The sequence below is a fragment of the Cavia porcellus genome, unplaced genomic scaffold (assembly GCF_034190915.1).
Source record: "Cavia porcellus strain 051 isolate PalLab524CR breed Dunkin Hartley unplaced genomic scaffold, mCavPor4.1 scaffold_18, whole genome shotgun sequence".
NCBI classification, from domain to species: domain Eukaryota; kingdom Metazoa; phylum Chordata; class Mammalia; order Rodentia; family Caviidae; genus Cavia; species Cavia porcellus.
Window position 1 is genome coordinate 67,181,983 of NW_026947501.1, and position 21,426 is coordinate 67,203,408.

At 47.4% G+C, this 21,426-nt stretch overlaps 1 protein-coding gene and 1 long non-coding RNA gene across 4 annotated transcripts in view; one reads left to right on the forward strand and one right to left on the reverse strand.

The window, feature by feature from the left end:
- Positions 1-2,779, reverse strand: part of LOC106026363 (uncharacterized) — a 138,767-nt gene extending 135,988 nt beyond the window's left edge. For 2 of the 3 annotated variants that reach the window (XR_010040862.1, XR_010040861.1), the window contains exon 1: positions 2,206-2,779. This is a non-coding gene — a long non-coding RNA (uncharacterized LOC106026363). Of the gene's footprint in view, positions 1-1,802 lie in introns of all 3 variants that reach the window. The other variant, XR_010040863.1, reaches the window with a different exon arrangement.
- Hs3st1 (heparan sulfate-glucosamine 3-sulfotransferase 1) overlaps positions 513-21,426 on the forward strand; it is a 31,568-nt gene continuing 10,654 nt past the window's right edge. Inside the window, exon 1 of the mRNA XM_003464355.5 lies at positions 513-753. The gene's annotated coding sequence lies outside the window, so the exon portion shown is untranslated. The remainder of the gene's footprint in view (positions 754-21,426) is intronic.

Sequence of the window (21,426 nt, forward strand, 5' to 3'; positions counted from 1 at the left end):
GCACCGTTCCAGCAGCCCAAAGCCGGAGCAGAGGGCGCGACCCAGGCAACCCGCTCGCTGGGAAGCGGCTCCTAGGCGGTTCCAGTCCCAGCGCCGCGGCCGGGCGGGTTGGGTAGCTCGCACTCCCCTTCCTGCCTCCCGCGCCGCGCGGGCTGCCTGGCGTCCCAGGTGGGTCACCTCCGAGGAAGGGGAGGCGGAGGCGCGGCAGGCGGAGCGCGGATCCTGGGAACCTTAGGGTTGGACCTACGGGGCAGGTGGGCTCCAAGCTCGATCAAACAAGGAGCAGGAGGTGGATGGACCTTCCAGGAAGGCGGTGACTCCGGAGTCACCTAACCTCGAGTCACCCAATCCTGCCCCGCCCTCCGGGCTCCGCAGGCGCCTCCCCTCGGATGAAGCCCGAGCTGCGTGTGGGCAGCAGTGGGCGCTCGCGGTCCTGTCTGCCCGACGCGCGCTCCCTCAGGGCCCGGCCTCCTCCGTCCCTCCTTCTGCTCCCGCTCCTCCCCCTGCTCCTCCCCTCCCCTGGATTAAGCTCCAAAACGCCCGCCTGCAAGGTGCTGGGCGAGCTGGCAGCCGGGAGCCGACGCCAGCGCCAGGTCTCTGCGGGAGCCCGTGTCCCCTCCCCGCCTGACGACCCGAATCTGGGGTCCTGGGATTCACTCCACCACCAGCCGCGAGGGCTCCGCGGCGCTGCCCATGGCCCAGCCCGAGAGCCGGTTTAGGGCGCCCGACGGGCGGGACCGGCGCGCAGCTCAGGTGAGTGGGGCGCGCATGGGGCGCGGGCGCCAGCTGAGAAGGGGCGCGGCGGGCTCAGCGGGGTGACTTCACCCGCGCCCCGGACTTAGGCTGAGTGGGAGCCCAAGGTGAGCGGAGGCTGCCGCAGGTGGAGTGGAGGTAGAGGGAGTCAAGACCCAGGTGCTGTCACCGGGTATCCTAGTACCCTGGACCCTCGGCTCTGGAACTGCCCCGACCGGTCCGTGAGGACGGAGATCTGAGTTTCCCACTTGCACTGGATTAGATGTGGTTCCACAGCAGAGCTTTGTTCCTGCAGCCCCTGCGCGCCCGCGGCTTCTCCCTAGAACCTCGGAGGCACCGCGGGTGCAGCGCTCCTCCGAGTTGAGCACCCCTGGGCAGAGAACTGGGCCAAAGTCCCACGGGCCGCAGGGCAGCCGCGCCTGGGACGCCTTGGTCCAGTTTGTCTTTGCATTCAATTGGGGTAGCGAGGAGGAGACCTCCTGGGGGAGAGGGTTGCTCGCAAGGGAAGAGACTGAAGCGACCGCAAGTAGCTTCTCCTCCAGTGACTGGCGGCGCCTGCTTTCTCCTGTTACTTTTTACTCCGCCCCACCCCCTCGGTTTCTTTTTCGGGTGCTCTGATTAGTGAAGGCTAATGGGCACGAGAGCAAAGGGTGTTGGGATGCGCATCTGCGCTTGGAGCGTGCGGCCCCTCTCAGAACCCCGGGCTCCTTCGTGGGTCCCTCCCCGCCCAGGGTCGCTCTCCCTGCTCGCTGTGGACTCCGTGTCCCTCGCCCTTCTGGCCCCAGCCCGTCCCGGAGCCCGAGGGAGGGTCTGGCTCCAAGACCCCAACCTGGAGCGCAGGCTGGTGATGCGATGGAGAAGCAGAAATCAAAGCCGGGATGTGGGTTCCGGGAGATGCAGGTTGCGCTGAGCTGAACGCAGAGTTGTGCATCTCAGCACCTCCGCGGAGCAGGCACCTGAGCCTTCAGGCACAGCCACAGCTCTCCCCGGGGCCGGGCCGCGAGTAGCATCCGCCCTCTCTACCCTCCACTGTGCAGAAGCAGCCTTACCCTTGCCTTGCTCTGCCTTGCGCGAGACTCGCTCCTCCCCTTCCCTCGGTGTTATCCCGGCTATTTTTATCCACAACTTCTGCCAAGAAGCTTTTGGGGGGATCCTGGGAAGGCAGCTGTAATTGCACTGTCTTCAGACTGAGCCCTCGCAAGCAGTCTCCGTCCCTAAAGTGTACCTGCGGGAGCAGTTATCGGACGAAACAGGGCGTGCGCCTGTCCACCTGGCTCAGCCCCAGCTCTGGAACCGAACCCCCTCTGACCGCTGGGCTCACCTCGCCTCCTGGCACTAGGAGCCCACCCATGTCCCCAGCGGAGACTCCTTGGGTGTCTGCCCAGCCTCGGGGGCTGCAGCCGGAGCACACACAATACCTTCAGTGACAGGCTCACTGCTATCAAATCTTACCTTGTTTTGTAGAAATGCAGGGGCCAGCATGCTCCAAAGGGTAAATTCCAGGAATTCTGTGTTTAAAAAGAGAGAGAGAGACAGAGAGACAGAGAGAGAGAGACACAGAGAGAGACAGAGAGAGACAGAGAGAGAGCTCAACTTCTGCCTCTGCTTTTCTGAAGCACCTCCTTCGGCTTTCAGAATTATCTTGCTTTCTGCTTTCCCAGCGACAGCGGCTGCAGTTAGGATAAGCCTGACCTACTGAAATTCCAGGCGGATGCTGCAGCTGCACATCCCTGAGTTATCCTCTTCTTTGTCTTTCCAGTGCTTGGAGTTTTGTTTCCCCACAGGGCTGCAGAAATAACGTATTGAAATGGACCATGGTGTTATGTAAGGTTTTCTTTTTGCCAGCGCTAGGCAAGGAAAGGTCCCCTTCTAAAGGCTCCTCTATGCATCTAACTCTTGCAGCTGAGTTTGACAGGGCTGGACAACTTCATGACTAAGCACTCTCAAGTGAGAGCAGTTAATGACAACAGCAGCCTAGAAGGAGAATCACTGAGGGAGGCTTTTGGAGCTGTTTCCGGACTGCTGTCCACTGTGAGGCTGCTGGGTCTCCAATGCACCACAGCTTTAAACTGGGAGATTTTTACTGGGGAAGCTGGTGAGTGGCTTGAACTTGCAGATGGGCAATGAAGGAGCCAGGGCTCCTTACTCAGCAGACAGTGTGCCTGGAATGAAGCCTTGTTCCCCTGCTCCAGCAGGGCCTGGAAAGGACATTTGCTTAGGGGCCTATCTTCAAGCAGAGAGCTTTTTGTACTTCACAGTATACATGGGGTTGTGCCTACGCTGTTGAAAGAAGAGATTCTCCTTCTAGAGAAACTCAAGGGCTTTCTGAAGGGAAAGACATGGGGAAACTTTTCTTGTCTCGAGTAGAATTTCAGTGGTGAGTAGGAAGGTTCACTAGCTGGCATGAATTGCTTGATGGTATACACTCCCTGTCTGAGACCAGGGCGTTTACTGTTGGTGGTTGGAGCCCACAGCAAAGACAGTCTTATTCTTTCCTAGAGGCTGCTTTGTACAGGGAGGGACAGGGAAATGTGTTGGCTGTGCTGATGGAACTCAGTCTTTGCCCAGATGAGGACTCAGACATGTACCCCAGGCCTGCTCCTAAGCCACGGCCCCTGTGTGAGACACCTGTGGCTGGCATGTAGCAATTTTCTGGCTCTTCCAAAGTGCAGTGACTTTCCATCTGTTGCAGGAGGAAGTAACTTTCCAGTTGGGGTTGGCAAAAATCAGGGTTGTTTTCCGTCTGCCTGGGGTGCCTATGATTCCTCACCCCAGCTCCTTGGACAAATGCCTTCTATCAAGGCTGCTCTCTCCTCATAGGGGCAGCAAGAGAATTTCAACTGAGTATGAAACCAACTTCCTGTACCAAAACCAAAGGCAAACTGGCCTCTCTCTGAGCTTCCCATGTAAGACAGATTTCTGTAAAACAGAAATTGAGGCATTTTAGTATAAAGTGGCAAAATATATAGAGAAGATATTTTTACAGTCAAAAGACACTTGTAGAGTTCTGTAGTTCTTTCCTTCTTGTATTTTGCTTTGTGTCCCCTTTAATGTTCATGAAAACTGCAATTTGGGTGTGAGTTAATTGTTAGTGCTAAGCATGAAGCAAAGACAAGCACATCTTATCATTGCTCTGTTTCTTCTTGTGATCAAAAATTCTTTTAGCACTAGGTCTCACAGAATTGTTAGTCTCATTTTCAGAATCAGACTTAACTTTTAGACTTCTCTATTTTTTTTTAACATAGTCCATGACATCTGTCTAAAGAAAATGTGTTTGGAGTGGGGGGCTGATATCAGTTTATCAAAAAAGGAGGTGAGTTGTGGATAGGTGAACCCATTCGAGAAAAGTGAATCATGACCAGTGTCGCCAGATGACTTTCGAGTCCCATGTCTAAATCTGTCATCAGACTGGATCATTAGCACTCTGCTGGCATTTTAATCATTTATTTAATAGCTGTTCCTTAGAAAAGTGAATGAATGATTGAACTGGATCATCGAGCAATCCTGGAGAACCAGATGGCATCATTTCTATTTTAAAAATTGGGACATTGCAGATGAAGAAGCTTTATTAATTTTCTAAAAGTACAAAGGATCTGGACTGGGATTTGGATCTGCCCGTTCCAGTTGAATTATGGGCATGGTACAGCTCTCAGCGCCCTCTTGTCCGTCACCACTAAAGTCCTACAGAGTGGGCGAACGTACCCAGCAAACACACATCTACCTAGGGGTTGGAGCCTCCCGTTAGGAATAGATATTCAGCTGGGAGCTGGGGCCCTTCCTCTTTGGATGCGTCATCCATCCCTGAACTGAGGCTCAATTGTGTGGTCCCACTTGGGCTTTGGAATCTTGAGGGAATCACAGAAGGACACAGGAAACAGTGAGGTGATTACCAGCCTGGATCGTGAATCAAGCAGTGACATCAGCAGCAGTGTGGTCCCTGCAGATCCGTTCCTTTGGCACCGTCTTGACATCATCCTGGACACCAGTTCCCTTCACTACTTTCTCACTTTCCACCTGGCTTTATAGCATCTCTACAGATCCTAGAGGCAATGCCTGTTCTTCAACAAAGCCCCACTGCTCCCTGAGCCAGGCAGCCTTGCAACCAGGCGATACACAGAGACTCTGACAATCCATCCTCGGGACTGCCTCAGGCATGAAGCACTCCCAGCTTCCTCTGCCCGCGGGGAATTAAGGCCATAGCTTTTTCGGGCCATTAGAATAATATTTACTGGGCCATAGTCTGTCAATAGTTATGTGTTACCACGAGAGGGCTAGAAAAATGAATGCATTATTCTTCCAAGGAATGGCTTGAACATAAAGAAATGGATCCCAGTGGGCATCTTTTCTAACTTTTTTCTTTTTTTTTTTTCTTTCTCCATACTGCATGCTTTTTAATGGTTTTCCAGCAGGGGTCGCAGACTCAATCTCTTTCACTGGCCAGGCAAGGAGTAAAGGGGCACCCTGTGTACAACTGGGCCTTCTTAGGTCAGGGGATCCTGCAGCTCAGACCTCCACTTCTACCCCTGAAGGCTGCAGACAAGACCTCAGACCTGGCCCAGCCGGATCTTATTGTTTATTTTTCAAAACGGGCTATGAGTTCACAGTTTTATGTGGAATCTACTGACTTCTAAGCACCAGCACCTAATGCAACGTTTCCAAATAGCACTATGTGAACCCAGTAGGACATTGCTGTCTTCAGGCCTCCTCAGTCCCACAGCCTCCAGTTTACCAACTTTGGTTTCTGGGGAGAAAGTAGATGTAGTTGGAAGTCAGGGAGACTCAGGAGAGTCATTTTCCCAGCATGTCCTGGAGAGAGGCTCCAAGGGTGTGGCCTCGGAATGTTCTCATGGGCTACCCTCCCTGTCACCAGGGCTGTTTGTTTTAATCTGTTTGAGGTGCTTCTTGTCCCTGCCACAGTGAGCAGTTACAGAGACCACATTTCCTCTTTGAACACATGTTTATCGAGTTCCAGCCTTGTAGCAAGTATTTTTCTACTCACTGGGGGCACGGTGGGGAATAAAACAGATGGGAATCCTCACCCTTGTGTTTATGTTCCAGAGGAGGACACAGACGAGAAACAGGGAGATAAATCACCTCTACTGGTTAGACAGCGGTGCTCTAAGGGTTAGAAATGAATCAGTCAGGGGAAGGCAGCGTGAAAAGGCAGTGCAGGGGGCAGGAAGCATTAGGCAGGTCTCCGCGAGCCTGCAGTCTGGTGTCTGGGTTACCCTAACCCAAATCAATTTCGTGTCCAATCGGAAACACGTTTTGACATGAGACTGGAGTGTTGAGTGTACACTAACATCGGGTTAGTCCCCGATGCTGGCCTAGAGTCTCACTTTCAGTGAAAGTAATTACAGATTCCACCTGTTGAGACTTCCTGTGTCTTAGGCATGGGCTGGAAATGCAGGAATGAACTAATCCGATCAAGGCAAGCGTCAACTGATGATGGGATCCAGGCACAGGGCAAGTAGAAGAGCGCAGAGATAACCTGTGTTGTTGGCGGGGCAGTTATCCAGGAGATTGAGAAATGAGTGAAAAATGCGTAATGTTCCTTAGTAGACCATTCCAAGAACACAGGCCTTTCGTCATCCTATTTCGTTGTTCCATAGGAATGGCTTTCTCGGCTCAGCTGTGCAGCGAGCCTGGTGATCTGTATTCATCCTCTTAGCTGACAGTCTCACTTGCTCACTATGTCTCCCTGCTCCTGCCTAGTTTCTGTCCTTCAGGACAGAAGAGACCTGGAGGTGGTTGTTTGCTTCAGTTTCTGGAGCAACATATCCACCTCCAAGGAGTTGTTCTGAAAAGAGCCAAGCAGCATTTCTGTGTGGGTTAACTGGGAGGACTTCTTGGGGGAAGAAATAGTTAAGAAAGACAAGAGAAGCGCAGGAGAGGAATGCCAAAGGTGAATGAGCAGATAGGGTCAAATTTGGATACTCCTAAATGTTTAAGAATTCATCAAACTGTTTTTCAGGTCCCCAGTGTGATTAGAGAAGCAAATAAATGCAACTTTAATGTAAATCCTTTGCTGACTGGACCTTGGCTATGTAAAATTTCTCTGGCACAACAAGCTTATAGCAATGACAATTCCTCACTTCCATATACTATGGTGTGATACTGCATTTATCTCTCTCTGTACCCAGAGCTACAAGGGCTGAGAGGAGCTCTTAAAATCTCCATGTTATATTTAAGGAAACTGAGGCTTGGAAGTGAGGAGGCTGTGTTTAGATCCTCAGAGGTGGTGGCAGATGCTGGATCTGCTGCTAGGACTCTACCTGCACTGAGCAGAGAGCTCAGGGTGGAGAGTGTTAAAATCCCTGGAGCCTGAGTAGCTCACATTTTTCTATAGGTGAAGGGATACATTTAGATTTAAAACACTCACATCTTCCTTTATCCATTTCAGCACTTTAGGTCTTGTCCAATTTCTCCTAGAATTCCTACAGATTTGGTACTCCTAAGCCCAGGGTTGCTTTATGTAAATTACTTCATTCTTTAGTTTGCGAGAGTAAATCAAAGTCCTATATCAGCAGTTAACATACAGTGAGAGAAAGGTGATTACAGATGCGGCTGAAATGAAAAGACTGCTTCCCTGGCTCGAGAAAATAAATTCTTTGGTAACATGGAGTGAGCGCTTGCACTTACTAGGGTTGATTCTCAAGCCATGCCTTTCTCACCTTTCTGGGCCAGAAGGAGGGAAAGGGTGTAAGTTATCAGTTGTTTTGATTTAGCTTCTGGAGTTTTTTTCCCTGGGAGATGGAACCCAGAGCCTGTGCTCTGAGCTACACCTCAAGCCACCTCCTGCTTTTCAAAACAGGATCCTAGCAACTTCAGTCCCCTTGGCCTCAGCCTCCTACAATAGCAGGAATATAGCAAGGCCAGTGCACCCAAGGAAACCTTGGATGGGTTTTCTGGGCCTTTGTTTTCTCAGCATTTGAATGAAAATAACGAATATACTGATCTCCAGTATAAAGTCGCTGGCACAGGGATCCCTAGAAACAGTTTTCTTCTCCTTCTGTTTCTTATAAGATGTTACTAGGTGTAGAAAATAAAAATACCTGGCACCTAATTCAGTTTCAATTTCAGATGATCCACACGTGTTTTAGGTGTCTCCTAGATACTAAATCCTAAACACTTTCCTCTTTGTGAGCTAGGGGTATAATCTAGCAGTACAGCTTGTGCTTAGCGTGCTTGAGACCCTGGATGAGGTCATTTGTATACTGTTTGTTAGGAATGTAAGTTCAACTTGTGCACCTGTATTTATTAAGTATCTTATTCTGGTAGCTAGACTGTGAGATTACTCTTTTGGAAGTTTTAGAGCCACAGGAAGTTAAAGAACGGAAAACACTATAATCTTAAAGGTGAAATGATTTAGCCTGTGTGGAACGTCCGATATAAAAGAGAAGGTTTGTTTTCCCTGCTGAGCCAAGCAACCAAACAGTCAAACCAAAGAGAGCTTATTTATTTGCTAAAAATGGGCAAAATAGAACCCACTGTGCATTTAATAAAAGAGCCTGATTCTGTCCTGGGCTTGAAATCATGAGCTGGATTATTTTCCACACCCTGGGAAGAAGTTGTTTCAGTCTTCGAGGCCACCAGGGTAGTGCTGGGGCCAACAACGAATGCAGGGTCTTATTAAGTACAAACCCAGCTCCAAGCTCGTTACTGTAGACCTGGAATTGGAAAGACCAGGCCCACACAAGGGCTCCACTGAGCACGCTGAAGGGACATTTGTGCTCTGAAACCTCACACCTGAAATTGCTGCTGCACCAGATGAATCCAAAGCTAATAAAAGCATGAGAGGGTCTTTCAGATGCTCTGCCCCCCAGCACACGACCTCAGGGTATAAATTGACTCTGAGATCTAAGTCCTGCCAGAGCCTATTATTTTAAGGATGGCTGTGAAAAGGTTGTTTCCATTTCAGGTAATAACCTGGTGGGGAATTAAATTAAGAAGAATTTTGTTGCATGTGTACTTTGCAAAGTAGAATTTTATGGCTTCTTCGGTGGTGAGGTATTGCTCTTGCTGCAATAACCAGTTTCAGCTGCATATAATATTTTAATAACTTTCCTTGTCGTTTAACCCAAACTTCATGCTAGCAATGAATTTATTTGGACTATGGACCAGAAAAAAAGCAGAGCAGCATTTAGTTAGACAAGGAGACACCTAGTTAGGGTCCAGCTGGAGACTTCTTAGCTGTAGGAGGTGAGTTACTTCACATCACTGAGCTCAGTCTCCACATTTGAGAAGTGGCCTGATTTAAAAAGTGTGGGAGAGCATTGTTTAATGCTCAATAATGCAAATAAATTATGCCAAGTGCATACACAGTGCCTGGCTCATAATCAGCAGTAAAAGGAGAGAGAGAGAGAGAGAGAGAGAGAGAGAGAGAGAGAGAGAGAGAGAGAAAGAAAACAGAAAACCAAGACAGACTCAGGATGACAAACTCAATGCCAAGGCCCAGAGACCAAGAACTAAACCTCTGACATTGTATTTATGCAAGAGTTTCTCAGTTCTTTGCCCTGCAATTCTTTGGTCTTCAATTAGGTAATTCAAGTACACCTTTCTATTCACTTTCTGGGCTAACAGATCAGAAGCAGCAATGCAGAAAAAGTAGGGAAGGAGAGGTTAGGGGAAGACACAAAGAACAGAGAGGGAGCTATGTGAGGTGAGGTGGTGTGCCCCTGTAATCCCAGCTGCGGGCTCCCAAGTTCAAAGCAATCTGACCTGGGAGACCTCCTCTCAATGAGTGGATGGAGCTGGGAAGTATAGGGGGAAAGGGAAGAGAAACTAAGCAGGAAGGACAGAGAGCAAGAGAAGAAAAGATAAGAGTGGGCAGGAAGCCCATGAAAAGCAGGCAAAGGGCTCGAAAGTCAAGGAGATTTTGTGACCAGAGCAGTCTTCTGCAAGCCTTGCTTAAACCCAAGTCGGGTCTGTTACATAAACACTGCTTCCCTCCCCACCCCAGAGTTTCTCAGCATCCTACCAGGAGGTGCTAAAGTCTGAGAGAAAGGTCCAAAAGGTGTAACTGTCAGAGTAACAACAGTGGAAAAGAAAAACTGAGATATAAACAGGGAAGCATATGCCACTCTCCCTGTTCTGAGTGTTTGCAGTCTCAGATAACAACAAAACAAGGAATGCAAGAGACTGAGTGTCCCATTGCTGAAGGTCTGACGGCCCCGCCCACCTGCCCACTGTGGTCCTCTGACTGTAGGAGTTGCCTTGAGTTTGCTTTTAAACTTCAACTCTTTGAAGTTCAACTCTTAGAAGGACAGTCTCAAGCAGGTGGCATCTCCTCCATAGCTTTCCTCCCCAGGACACAATTTGTACCCTGGCTCCCTCCTGTCTCGGAGCTCTATCTGCAGGCACCAGGTGAACCTCCTGCTTCTGGGGGGATGAATTGGTCCCCATCAGTTGGTTTTGGAGGGCAGCCCACTCTTGGCCTCAGAGTTCTTTTCCCCAAGCGTTTTGCTGTTTGCTGTGACTCCAAGCAGAAGCAAATGGACCCTGATCAGGAGAGAAGGGTATTAGTTGATGTATTTGACATTGCCAGGGTGATTTTGCTTCTGTGAACCTTGATTACTTTGTTGGTGAAGTGGAAGTATACTGCTTAGTGGACCTCTCTGAGACAGTCCTGTTTTATAATGGGTCCAAATCACCCAGTAGAGAGCCTGATACATAGTAAACATCTGTTGCTCTCCTGTCCCCCTGCTTCTTCTGGCTCATCCCCTCTTCCAGGTGGTGAGAGGCCACCATGCCTCAGACAGCGCCTCTCATCACTGGAATCTAAAAAAGCCAGAGTAAGTTAAGTTTCTTGTTTTTAAACAGGGAAGGAAATCTTCCTTCAAAGCCCCCAGAAAATGTTTGCTTTAGTTCCCATTAGCAAAAAACTAGGTCGTAGGCCTAAAGTTTAAAAAATAATAATACAGGGTAGGAAACTGAGGCACAAGGCATTTGAGAAAATGAAAGGAAAATTAATCAAACACGGTAACCTGGATTGATCCTTCTCGCCTTCCAGCAGCTGTTACGCTTATGTTTGTACATTTTCACTTGGTGATGGATACTGCTGCACTTCATAACCTGTTTTTTATTGCTATCTTCAGCTGAAATACAAATCCAGTGTGCTTCAGGTTTTCTTTCTTTGTTCCTCCCCAGGTCTGTACCTGTGTGCAGCCATTTGCAATCTTGCAGTATTTCTCTAAGACAACATTAGCAATCTTCGTGAAATTCAAATGTAATCAGGTCCCTGCCCTTTCCAGAATGGGCCCATGGATTCTGGTTTTATTTACAGCATCTATATGTAAGTGCGAGACTTTGGACCCATAAAAAGAGTTTGTTGCAGCCACATGGCTTCACAAAGGTATCACCTTGGACTAGTTAATATTTGCTGTCTACTGCAGGGACACTTTCATGACTTTTTTGGTGCATTATAGATACACTCATTGGTTTAATGTTAAACCTGTTCCAGGAATGGAGTCTGGTGAGGAATTTGTGTAGAGTGAGTCACCCAACCTGGAGCCAACCTGAAAGAATGCCTGGCAGACCACTGGCACTCAAGGACTAATTGTTGGGTGAAAAAGCAGGAGGCCCAGTGTATACTCCTTCGGACTGAGTCATCGGGGTTAAATGCAGTCATGCATTTCACAGTAATTTTAAGGATAATGCATCAAATTAACTTAGACCATTTAATGCTCATAGTGGCTTACAAGCAAGCCTTCTTTGGCTGTTCTAGTTCTTACAGTAAAAGCACCGATGAACTTCAGCTTCTACAGCATGGCGCTCCGATTCTGATCCTCTAAATCTCATCCATCATCCTCTCATAATCTGGCTAGAGGCCCTCACCCCAGGCTCTCTGGTTAGATCAGAGACCAGAGATGCAGGCATTTCCGAGCTGTGCATGTGTCCTTTTGCCATGCTTGGAACCTTGCAGCCTCCCCACCTTCTCCTCTGCTCGCCGGGTTCAGGTTGCTTCATTCTTTGATGTCCACCTGGATGCTGGCCTGTTCTTCCACTGCTGATTGCCATCACTCAAGGTGTGGTGGTTGCTTCATCTCTGTTCTAGGCATGTGACAGGACCATGCTTTTTAGCTGAAGTTCTGCATGGCCTTGTGACAGTGAGGGCTTGTTTTGTCATCTGGCCTGAAGTTGTAAGAGCCTGATCACGCTGGGTGCATTGGTGCCTGTTCTTTTCCCCTTTGGACCCTGGACCTGCACTGCTCAAGGCAGTTACTGCAGTCTTTCTTGGTCCCTTAGAGACAGACCTGCCACCTGCTGTGTAGAACAAGCCATCCCAAAGAGGAGGCACTGACAGGAGTGTTCATCCTAGTCTACCCCATCTCTTCCTTGCTGCCAGAGCACGGCTTCTCCTGCCAGTGACGAACTTATATAACTGTGGACTGGTTACCTCCCTTAGGAAATGGCTCCTGGAGAGAGGCACAGAACATGCCACATGGCGGTCCAGGATGGCTCTGTGAAATTGCATCGATGTGTGGAGTGGAGTGAAAGGAAGGATCTGTGGTCCTGTGACTGGGAAGTGAAAGCACCGTTATTATAAATAGAAATACTGGTCTTTGAGGTGGAGGTTGATATTTTCGTTTTTTAGTTTGACTTTCCTGAGTTCAGACAGGCAGCTGTCTTTTGTCGTCTCACAAGTGATTTAGAGTGACCCAAAAAGTTGTCCTTTGGGTAAGTTCAGTGCCACCTGTGTCTTGTGCTTTCTGCATTTTGCTCATTAAAGCCCAATGTGCATCAGCCATGTGGGCCTAGAAGCCACCTCTCCCAAGGGTCTCTGATGCTTCAGTCTTGCAGGGGAGCTGGATAGCACCCACTCCTGAGCTCCTGCCATGGTTCTTGCACTGCACAAATCCCAACAGGAGGTGCAGGGTGCTCAGGGTTGACACAGGGTATTTGCTACAGTTCTGGTTCTGAGGCCCACCAGGCCCTGTGGATTTAAGATTGTCATCACCCAATGCCTTTTTCTCACTTGAACATTCTTTAAGGCTCTCTGAGAAGGGCGTCAATCGGCTCATTTTAGCTGTCCTTTAAAAATGCTAGGTTAAGTGCTACTTTATACTTTTTATTTTGCTTGTTCTTTGTCATTTGTCTTTCTGTGCAGCTATCAGAACAGTAACATTTTCATACTTTTGCTGAAGAAAATTTTTTTGTAGCTTGTCAGGTTTTGGAGTGCTGTAATTCCTTTCATTACTTATGACAATTATTTAAGCAGACAAAAATAGTTTTTATAAAACTGAAATTATTGCTATTATCATGTCTACGTTTTTCCCTTCAAACTAATATCACCAGGCTAGGACTGACTGAGGAAATGTCTCTGAGGTCCTGTTTATTGAGAACTGACGTTGCACCGGCTGGGCTACCATGGTTTTTAAATAGCATTTCATTTAATTCTTTGGCTACCCGAACAGGTGAGCAGAGTTACTTTTTTTGATGGAACACCTGAGGACCGCAGAAGAGAGAAGTGTTTTCAAGAGTCAAGATTTAAAGCTACGATAATTTAGACTCAAGACTCTCTATTGATTTATTTCTTTATGTACCTAAGTCTGGAGTTCATTTAAAGCACTGAACCTTGTTCTTGTCCTCATGAGAGCCACAAATGTCCCCTAGGTGACTTCCCATAAAATACTTCCCAAAGGTTCTCTTCCCCACCTCTTTAAACTGTCCAAGTCCTGTCTATTTCATACTTCTTTCCTCCATTGGGCTGTGCATCTAAAACAGCTCACATCTAAAACATCTCCCCAAAGTCTTGTGTGTTTGGAAAGCAGTTGAATCATGGGGACACTCTCATCATAGGTGCTTTAATTCGCTGATGGGCTCTTGCCTGAATATGCTGTGAGGAGGTGGGGCCTGGTTGGAGGTGGGTCACTGGGTACTTGATAGGGAAGGGTATATTCTGGGCCCCTGCTCTTTTCTTCAGTCTTTCTACTTCCTGTTCTCCATAAAGAGAGCTTTCCTCCACCAAAGCCTTCTAACCATGCCACTTCTGTCTTGGACCCGGTTGGGCTGTAGACTGAAACCCCTGAAACCATGAGCAAAATAGATCTCTTTTTCTTCAAATTGTTGGTGTATGTATTTTACCCCAGAAGTGGAAAGCTGACTGGTACAGACTGGACGTGTTTGTTACTATCTCTACCTTTCCCTTTACACAGAGGCTTCTTGGGAGGGGGTTCCATTTTCATCCTGTATTGTAGGTCAAGGTCCCACAGAGCCTGCACTTAAGAGGCCTGGTCATTGTGTCCTGGTAAAGTGCCATGTGCTTCCTGGGAAACTGTTGAGTTTGGCAATTTTACAATGTAGAAGAGAGAAAAGAGAATAATTTTAGGAAAAAAAATATCTTAGAATCTAGGTTAGTGATGGAAAACTAAGGAAAGCCCATCTAGAAATCTCAGAATAATCTCTAAAGCCTCATTTCACTTGAATTTAATCTACTGTGTTAGCATTCCATGAATGTGACAAAATGCTAGAGCCAATCAGCTTTAAAAGCAGAAAGGCTTATGTCTGATCAAAGTGTTGGAGATATCAATCCATAGTCAATTGGCCCATTGCTTTGGGGCCTGTGGAAAGACAGTGTGTCCTGGCAGGAATACACAGAGGAAGATGCACTTCCTGGCAGCTAGAAGGAAAGAAAGTGAAAGAAACCAGTATCCCATGGTCACCTTTGAGGACATGTCCCAGTGACCTGGTGCCTCATGATGGGTCTAATTCCTAAAATCTCCTCACCTCCTGCTAGTTCCAAGATGTGAGGAGCAAGTTTTTAATGCCTAGACCATGGGGGATACTTACATAAACATCTCACCTCGATATTTTCTGTTGTATGTTGGACCCTAGTGGTTCTGCTGGTTTGGTTCAAACTATAACAGAAAGGCTGAGTGTTCATATCAGCTTGTTGGGCACAGAAATGTTTCTACATTAAAAAGGCAGTAGGAGTCACCAAAGGGACCCAGGTAAGTTGTATCTTTTAGATTCTTCTCAAAATTCATGCTCATGGATCATCATTTCTGGGCCTTGAAGATCTGTTAATTTCCTTAATTCATTGCCAAGCTTGAGCGGATGTGAGAGCAGCAAGATGCCTGAAAACCTTAGCTCATCATTGGAGTTACCACACATGCCAGAGAGTCTAGGCAGCTGCTTCCTTGAGAGAGGGCCTGGCCCTGGGCTCTGTGAGTGAAGCCTCTTCAGTCCTGTCTGATCCTGAGGCCACTGCAGAAAATGGAGAAGCCTCCAAAGCCCATGACTGGCAGGCTCTTTCCTGCCCTCCCTAATGCTTCTGTTCTTCCTCCTTGTTTACTAAAAGTAAGGGAAAGAAATGCAGCTGTTAGGAAATGGTAATTCATTTTCACACTGTTTGCTTTAATTTTAAAACACAAGCCATTTCCAAATCTACCTCTCTTATAACTTTTCTGATCCCCTCACACATTAATAAGACAAAGCTGGTTTATTTGTACAGTATGTGTCTATCCATTATTCCGTATTTCAGAATGCAGTTGCCTCCTTTTCATTTACTTCTTTATTTTACACAGTCACTTGTGTAGACTTGAACTGTTTGAGGGAAGGTACAGGTTGGATGTTGGTTTTGTCGCCAGTTCTCTAATGCCTGATACCTAACGTGTCTGTTCAGGTCTTTGACCCTAATTGTAGAAATTTGGGTTGGGTGAGCTGATTTTCTCACTCCTGATATTCTTGAAGGCTGCTTCTCTGTCTACTTAGGAAACACTTGAGCACTGTGCTTTGTGAGAACCAGGATGCTGGCCTCATAAGATAGCTCTCATCCTTCCCTGGGGTCCTAAGCAGTTGCCCAGCCTTGGGGCTGGGGACTGAGGACTGAACCCAGAGCCTCACACATGTAATGCTCATTCTCCTCCACTGAGCTGTGCCCCCAGCCTCACTTGCAAACTTACAAACCAATTCCAAACAGACAGCGGCCCTAGGGTAAACTGCCTACTACTCCTGGACCCAGGTGTTATGGCTTGTGTCTAGATGTCCCCTATCCAGCCTAGGAGATCATTAAGCTGACCCTGTGGAGACAGAATGAGAGATGTTTCTCCTGCTACTAGCAAAATCCTTTTATGCCTGTCTGAAGCTGTGGGAATCCTTCTAATGGGGTCACCTGGAAACTTTTCTGTTGTGCTTATGTTAGTCAATTTGAAGTGCTGCAGCAAAGTACTACAGCCCCGGAGGGTAATTGTCATCAAAAGTTTATTTTTCATAATTCTGGAGGCTGGGAAGTCAGGGATCAGAGGGCTGCCATGGGTGGGTTTTGGTGCAGATTGCCAAATTTTCATGGTTTCCAATGTGGTAGAAACAGAATGAACTCCTTAACCTCCTCCTATGGGCAGTAGTCACATTCATGAGGGTCTCACACTCCTGACCTGGTCCACTGCTGTTATGACTTGTATCTAGATGTTCCCCAAAGCCTCATGTGATCATAAGTGGGACTTTCAGAAGTGGCTGGACGTAGAATGTGAGATGCTGGGATTGATTCATGGTGCAGTGCTAGACTCACGGGCAGTAGGATTAAGGGTGCAAGTGCCACCCACTTTACATAACCTGGATAAGATTTAAGACTTAGAAAGAGCTGTGTTTAACCCTTGCTTGCTTTGCCACCTTCTGCTCATCATGAACTGTTTCTCCTCTCTGATGCCTGTCTGCCTTGCTACCCTGCCTTGGAGCCAGCCAATGAGGAACTGAAACCTCTACAAACTGTGCGCTAAGTAAATCTTTCCTCCCTTAACGTTGGGCATCAGGTAATTTTTTCTCAGCAACAAGAAAAGTAACTAAGACATCTCCCAATGGGGGTTGGATTTTAACATGTGAATTGTGGAAGAACACAAAGATTTAGTTCCATCGTAGTCTGCTTCTCCTGCTGGAACTGAGTACCTAAGTTGAGGTGACTTACATGAACAGATATGTTTTGAGTAATCATTTCTGCACCTACAAGCAGGTGCTGGTATGTGACAAGGGCTGTTATGCTGAGTCATTCCATGAGAGAGATTGGATATGATGGAGAAAGGCAAGCAAGCAAGAGGTCCTCATGCTATGCACATTCCTTGGAGGCATCATTGCATTCATAATGTGGAACTGTCATGACCAAACATCTTCTTTTAGGTGCCACCTCCCAGTACTGCTGCACTGAGAATTAGCAATACTTGGTTTGGGGCAGACATTTTCAAATCACAGCATGAACACAAAAGTGTATTTTATTTTTCACTATTTATGGGAAACAGCCCATCTTATTTTGTTCCTGTAATGACCAGGCACCCTTTATAAACTGTTACCTCAGCCAACAGATATACCTCTTCTTCAGGTCCTACGTTTCATTAATATTCATGAAGGAGTGCTAAATATAATCTGCATGGAATAGAAGTAGCAAGCATAATTTGAGAGCTCCTACCTAAGGAAGGAGTCTTTTTTCCCTACTCAAGGTGACATCATTCCCCTAATACACTTAGCAATAAGACTCTATCTAGCAACATAGAAATTTGATATATTTTGCTGTCTTTATCTTATGAAATGCCCAACTAATGCTGGACAAAGAGACAAGGCGGGCTCCATGGATAATTTCAGGCAGTAAAAGTCAATATTTTGTTTAGCATCTTGGAAAATTGGTAAGACAAATATATTTCTTAATTCTCTTCAGCTTTTACTTTTGAGATGTAAGTCAGAAGATCTTAGAATTTATTCCTGCATGGTTTTCTGTGTAAACAGAGGCTTAGAATGTTTCCTTATCTAGCTCAAGGTCCCAGGGAAGTCAGGGCAGAACACTGGACTGGATTCCAGCTCCCAGCCTCCTGACTCCCAGTTCAGCACCCAGCCACTCTCCTGCATTGGCCTTTCAAGCAATGAAGACAGCAGAGATGCCTTTTGTGTTCCTGAGACTGGGTCCATGATTCTGATTATTTGAATGGAACTCTTGTCGGCAGCAGCACCAGGGATTAAGCCAATGGCAATGACCCATGTAGCCTGAGGATTAACACAGGGCAGGCCCTTTCTCCTGCCTTCCCTGTCCTAACCCTGCCTTTGGTTTGCAGGACAGTCCTATTGTTGTGGTCACTCCCACTTTTAGATAAGAAAAGTCTAGCAGGTCACATGATTTGCTCTCTGGCACATAAGGTGAATCATGTTCAGGCTCAGAGTTCAGCCATGAACCTCCTTCCAAGTTTCAGTAGTTCCCCTTGAGAAACCCAGAATTTCTCCCCAAATGCCAGCTTGTTTCAGATGTTATTTATGCAGTAAGAAATGACTCTGCAAGACCTTCATGCTGACCTGAATCGCAGCTGAACTCCAAGTTGCAGCCTTCCCTGCTTCAGCCTCAGCTGGGATGACAGGCTTGTGCACAAATAGCATGTATCCTAAAGATATAAACCGTAACTCAGTCGTTTTGCACCCATATTTAGAAAGGATGACTATAATGGCCCATATCACTCTAATGTGCCATGCGCCAGGTGAGCTGAAGACAGTGAAACTGTAACAGAAGATAGCATGAGATCTGAGGGTTATGTGAGGGTGAGACTGTGGTAAATCAGATGGGTTACATGGCATTTCAGTATTTCAGGATGAGCTATGTGTCTCTTGCTTAAAGAAAATTTATTATGATGTAAGAAATTGTCATATTCTGAAACCCCAGCATTCTGGGAGGGTAAGAAAGGGATCTTGAAGTTCAAGGTCACCCTTGACAATTTAGTGATTTCGTGAGAACCTGTCTTAAAATAAACTCAAATGAATAATTAAATGAATAAATACTATTGAAGCTTGAACCAGAGACAAAAATAGGATATCAATTAAATCTGTAGAGCCAAAGCATCTGAATAAAGAAATACTGACCTTGGATAACATTTTCTTTATTTTTTTTTAAGTGTGGGACAAATGGAAATGACAGTGGTGTATGGATGTGTATGTGGCACAGAGGAAAGAATCATGCGTTAATGCTTTTATTATTGTTTTCACATGAACAGCAACACATCTGTTCAAAAAAGAAAAACACTGCCAGTGTAAAGCCAAAGCCTGCTGTGGTGCCCGAGTCACTGGCCACAGCCAGCTCTGCATCCTTGTGACCTCTGCTCTTTCCTCGGTTACTTTCAGAGTACCTGGCAGTGCCTGACTTCGGATGGTTTCGCTTAACCATTTTTGTGCTTTATGAAGGCACAAAAGTGAGATGCGACTGTAGAAATCTCCTGGAATCTGAGCTCTTCCTGGGTCCAGCAGTACTGGGTCTAATTCTGTCTGAGCACCCGGACAACAGCAGGGAGTTGTTGCTCAGTCCTTTGAACACAAGGGAACAGCTGCCACTCCCCAGTGCTGTGATGGCAGCTGGTTATGTGTGTTGGGTGCATTTTCGAATCACCGTATTTCAATGGCCCCATCAGGATGTCCCCCCATTGTAAGTCAAGGACTATATGTTCAAAAAGCTGCTTTGATGTTTTATTTGACATGAACCATCATGAGCCAACCACACACATACTCAGATATCTCTTGATGGCTTCACGATGACGCACGTGGCAAATACGTGTGAGACCCCAGGTTCCATTCCAGCAAGGGAAAAGAGCTCTTAGAAGTTTTCAAGGTTTTCCATTAACTTTTCTCCCAGGTCTGAACGATCTATAGGAATGGGGCATTGCTAGACCCTGTTTTTTGTTCTTCTGTGTGTTTCGGTTCCTCAGCATTCCCTGTGTTCAGTCCCTAGCACCCACAAAAGAAAAGCTGGGGTTTCTGCAGCCTCGTCTCCACTGATAGCTGTCATGGCTTGCGTGCCCCACAGCAAGCCCCAGCCCACACTTTCTTCATACCTCCCTGAGCCACTGCTCCAGCTGCAAGCTGTCCCTGGACTGCGTGTGTACTGGGCATGAATCACCTCTCTTCTAGCTGCCTACCAGGTGCTCCCTGCTTCCCAGCCAACTCTATCTCTGGGTGCTCTCATGAGGCTACTCCATCCTTGTCTCCCCTGAAACCTAGGGGTGGCTGTTTCCACATGAGCCTTTCTTGCACATTGCAGGGTGCTCTTTGAGGACCCAGGAACCCAGTGCATGCTTAGGACCTTTGACACCTTGTTGACACGTGGTTGTAAAAGTGATCACCTTTGGATGCATGTAGACCTTAGGCATGAATCCAGCCAGCTTGCTCTCTAATACTTTTTTAAATGATGCTCCATATGTTCTCCTTATTTGGTAACTAAAATATCCATTTATTATAGTAATAAAAGGGCATAACACATAAAAATCCATAGCTGAATATTGAGAAGTAGGAAGACCAGACCACCCTGGTTCCTGGTCTCCAACCACATTTGCCACAACCTGCAACAGCTGTGTCCTGCATGCACCATGTACATGGCGGCCTGCCACAGCCCCGCCAGCCAACCGACTTTCCATGTGATGTCACCTCCTGGGTCTAGGAGGAAGTCCTGGCTTGTGCAGCAGAAGGGCTGCCAGACAAACTCTTTTTCTCTACCAGTGTTTTTCTGCTGGCTTTGTCAGCTGGGCTGCCATAACCAAGTCTTGTAGGGACTGGGGTTCAACACTAAGGATTTAGCTCTCACAGATCTGCAGGGCTGGATGTCCAGAATGGAGGTGCTGTGTATTCCGTTCCCGGTGAGATTTTCTTCCAGGCATGCATGTAGATGGCTGCCTCCTCATGTGTCTTTCCATGGTGATGAGGGCGACCTCTGGTCTTTTCTCCTTCTTGTAAAGGTACCAAACATTTCACCTTAGGTTCCAACCACATGACCTCATCTAAATCTAACCATCTTCTGAAATCTCTACACACAAATACCATGACAGAGTGGGGTAAGCCTGCAACCTGTCGGTGCTGGAGAACACGTATGCCTGTGTCCTTTTTAGGTTGGCTCAAATGATCAGACCGAACTTTCCTCCACCTTTGTCCATCCTTTGTACTTTGGTTTGCATGGATATTTTCACAACTGCACACTATTCTAATCTGCCCAGTCCCAATCCAAAAAGAAGTATAGATCTCCATGTGTTTGGGTACAGGAATCAGGTAGCTTCAGTACCAACCTATTTAGTTGACCTATTCTGTACCAATCTCTGTTCCCCTTCCACAAAATAAAGAGACAGAATTAGATGACATGTGGCCCTTTTTACCTCTTGTGCCATGTGTCTTCTCCTGGGTATTTCTGGGGAGGAACATGGAATGTATCTGACCGACAACTGTCACCCCAGCCAGCAAGGCTCCTGCATCTGGGACAGCACCTGGCAGAGGCTGAGTTAGCCCTGCAGCAGGGCCAAAGCCACATGCAGCGGAGTGGGCTGGAGCATTCCTGCATCCAGCTCCTGGCTGAGGCAGGACCTTTTCCCACTCAGCTGGCCAGAACAATGAGAGAGGCCCTGTCCGCCCTTCTGTCACAGAGCTCCACCACGCGCTGCCTGTGCCTGTGTGTTTCTGGGTCTAATGAAGGATTTATTTAGGTCACTGTCGCCTTCTGTACCCAGCAGCGCAGATGAAGCACATGGCAGAGAAGGAGCAGCACTGCCTCCTCGGCTGGGGGCTACCTCGGTGAGCACTGCTGCCGCTCACCCTTCCTTCAGGTGCAGGACCTACTTTGTGTCCTCCACAGACAGCTGGCTTCCTCCTTTGTGTCACTTCTTTTCTTACTTGAGCCTCTGTCTGGTTGAGTCACTGCGGTACTTTGGATGGTGAACAACTGCATTTGACTAA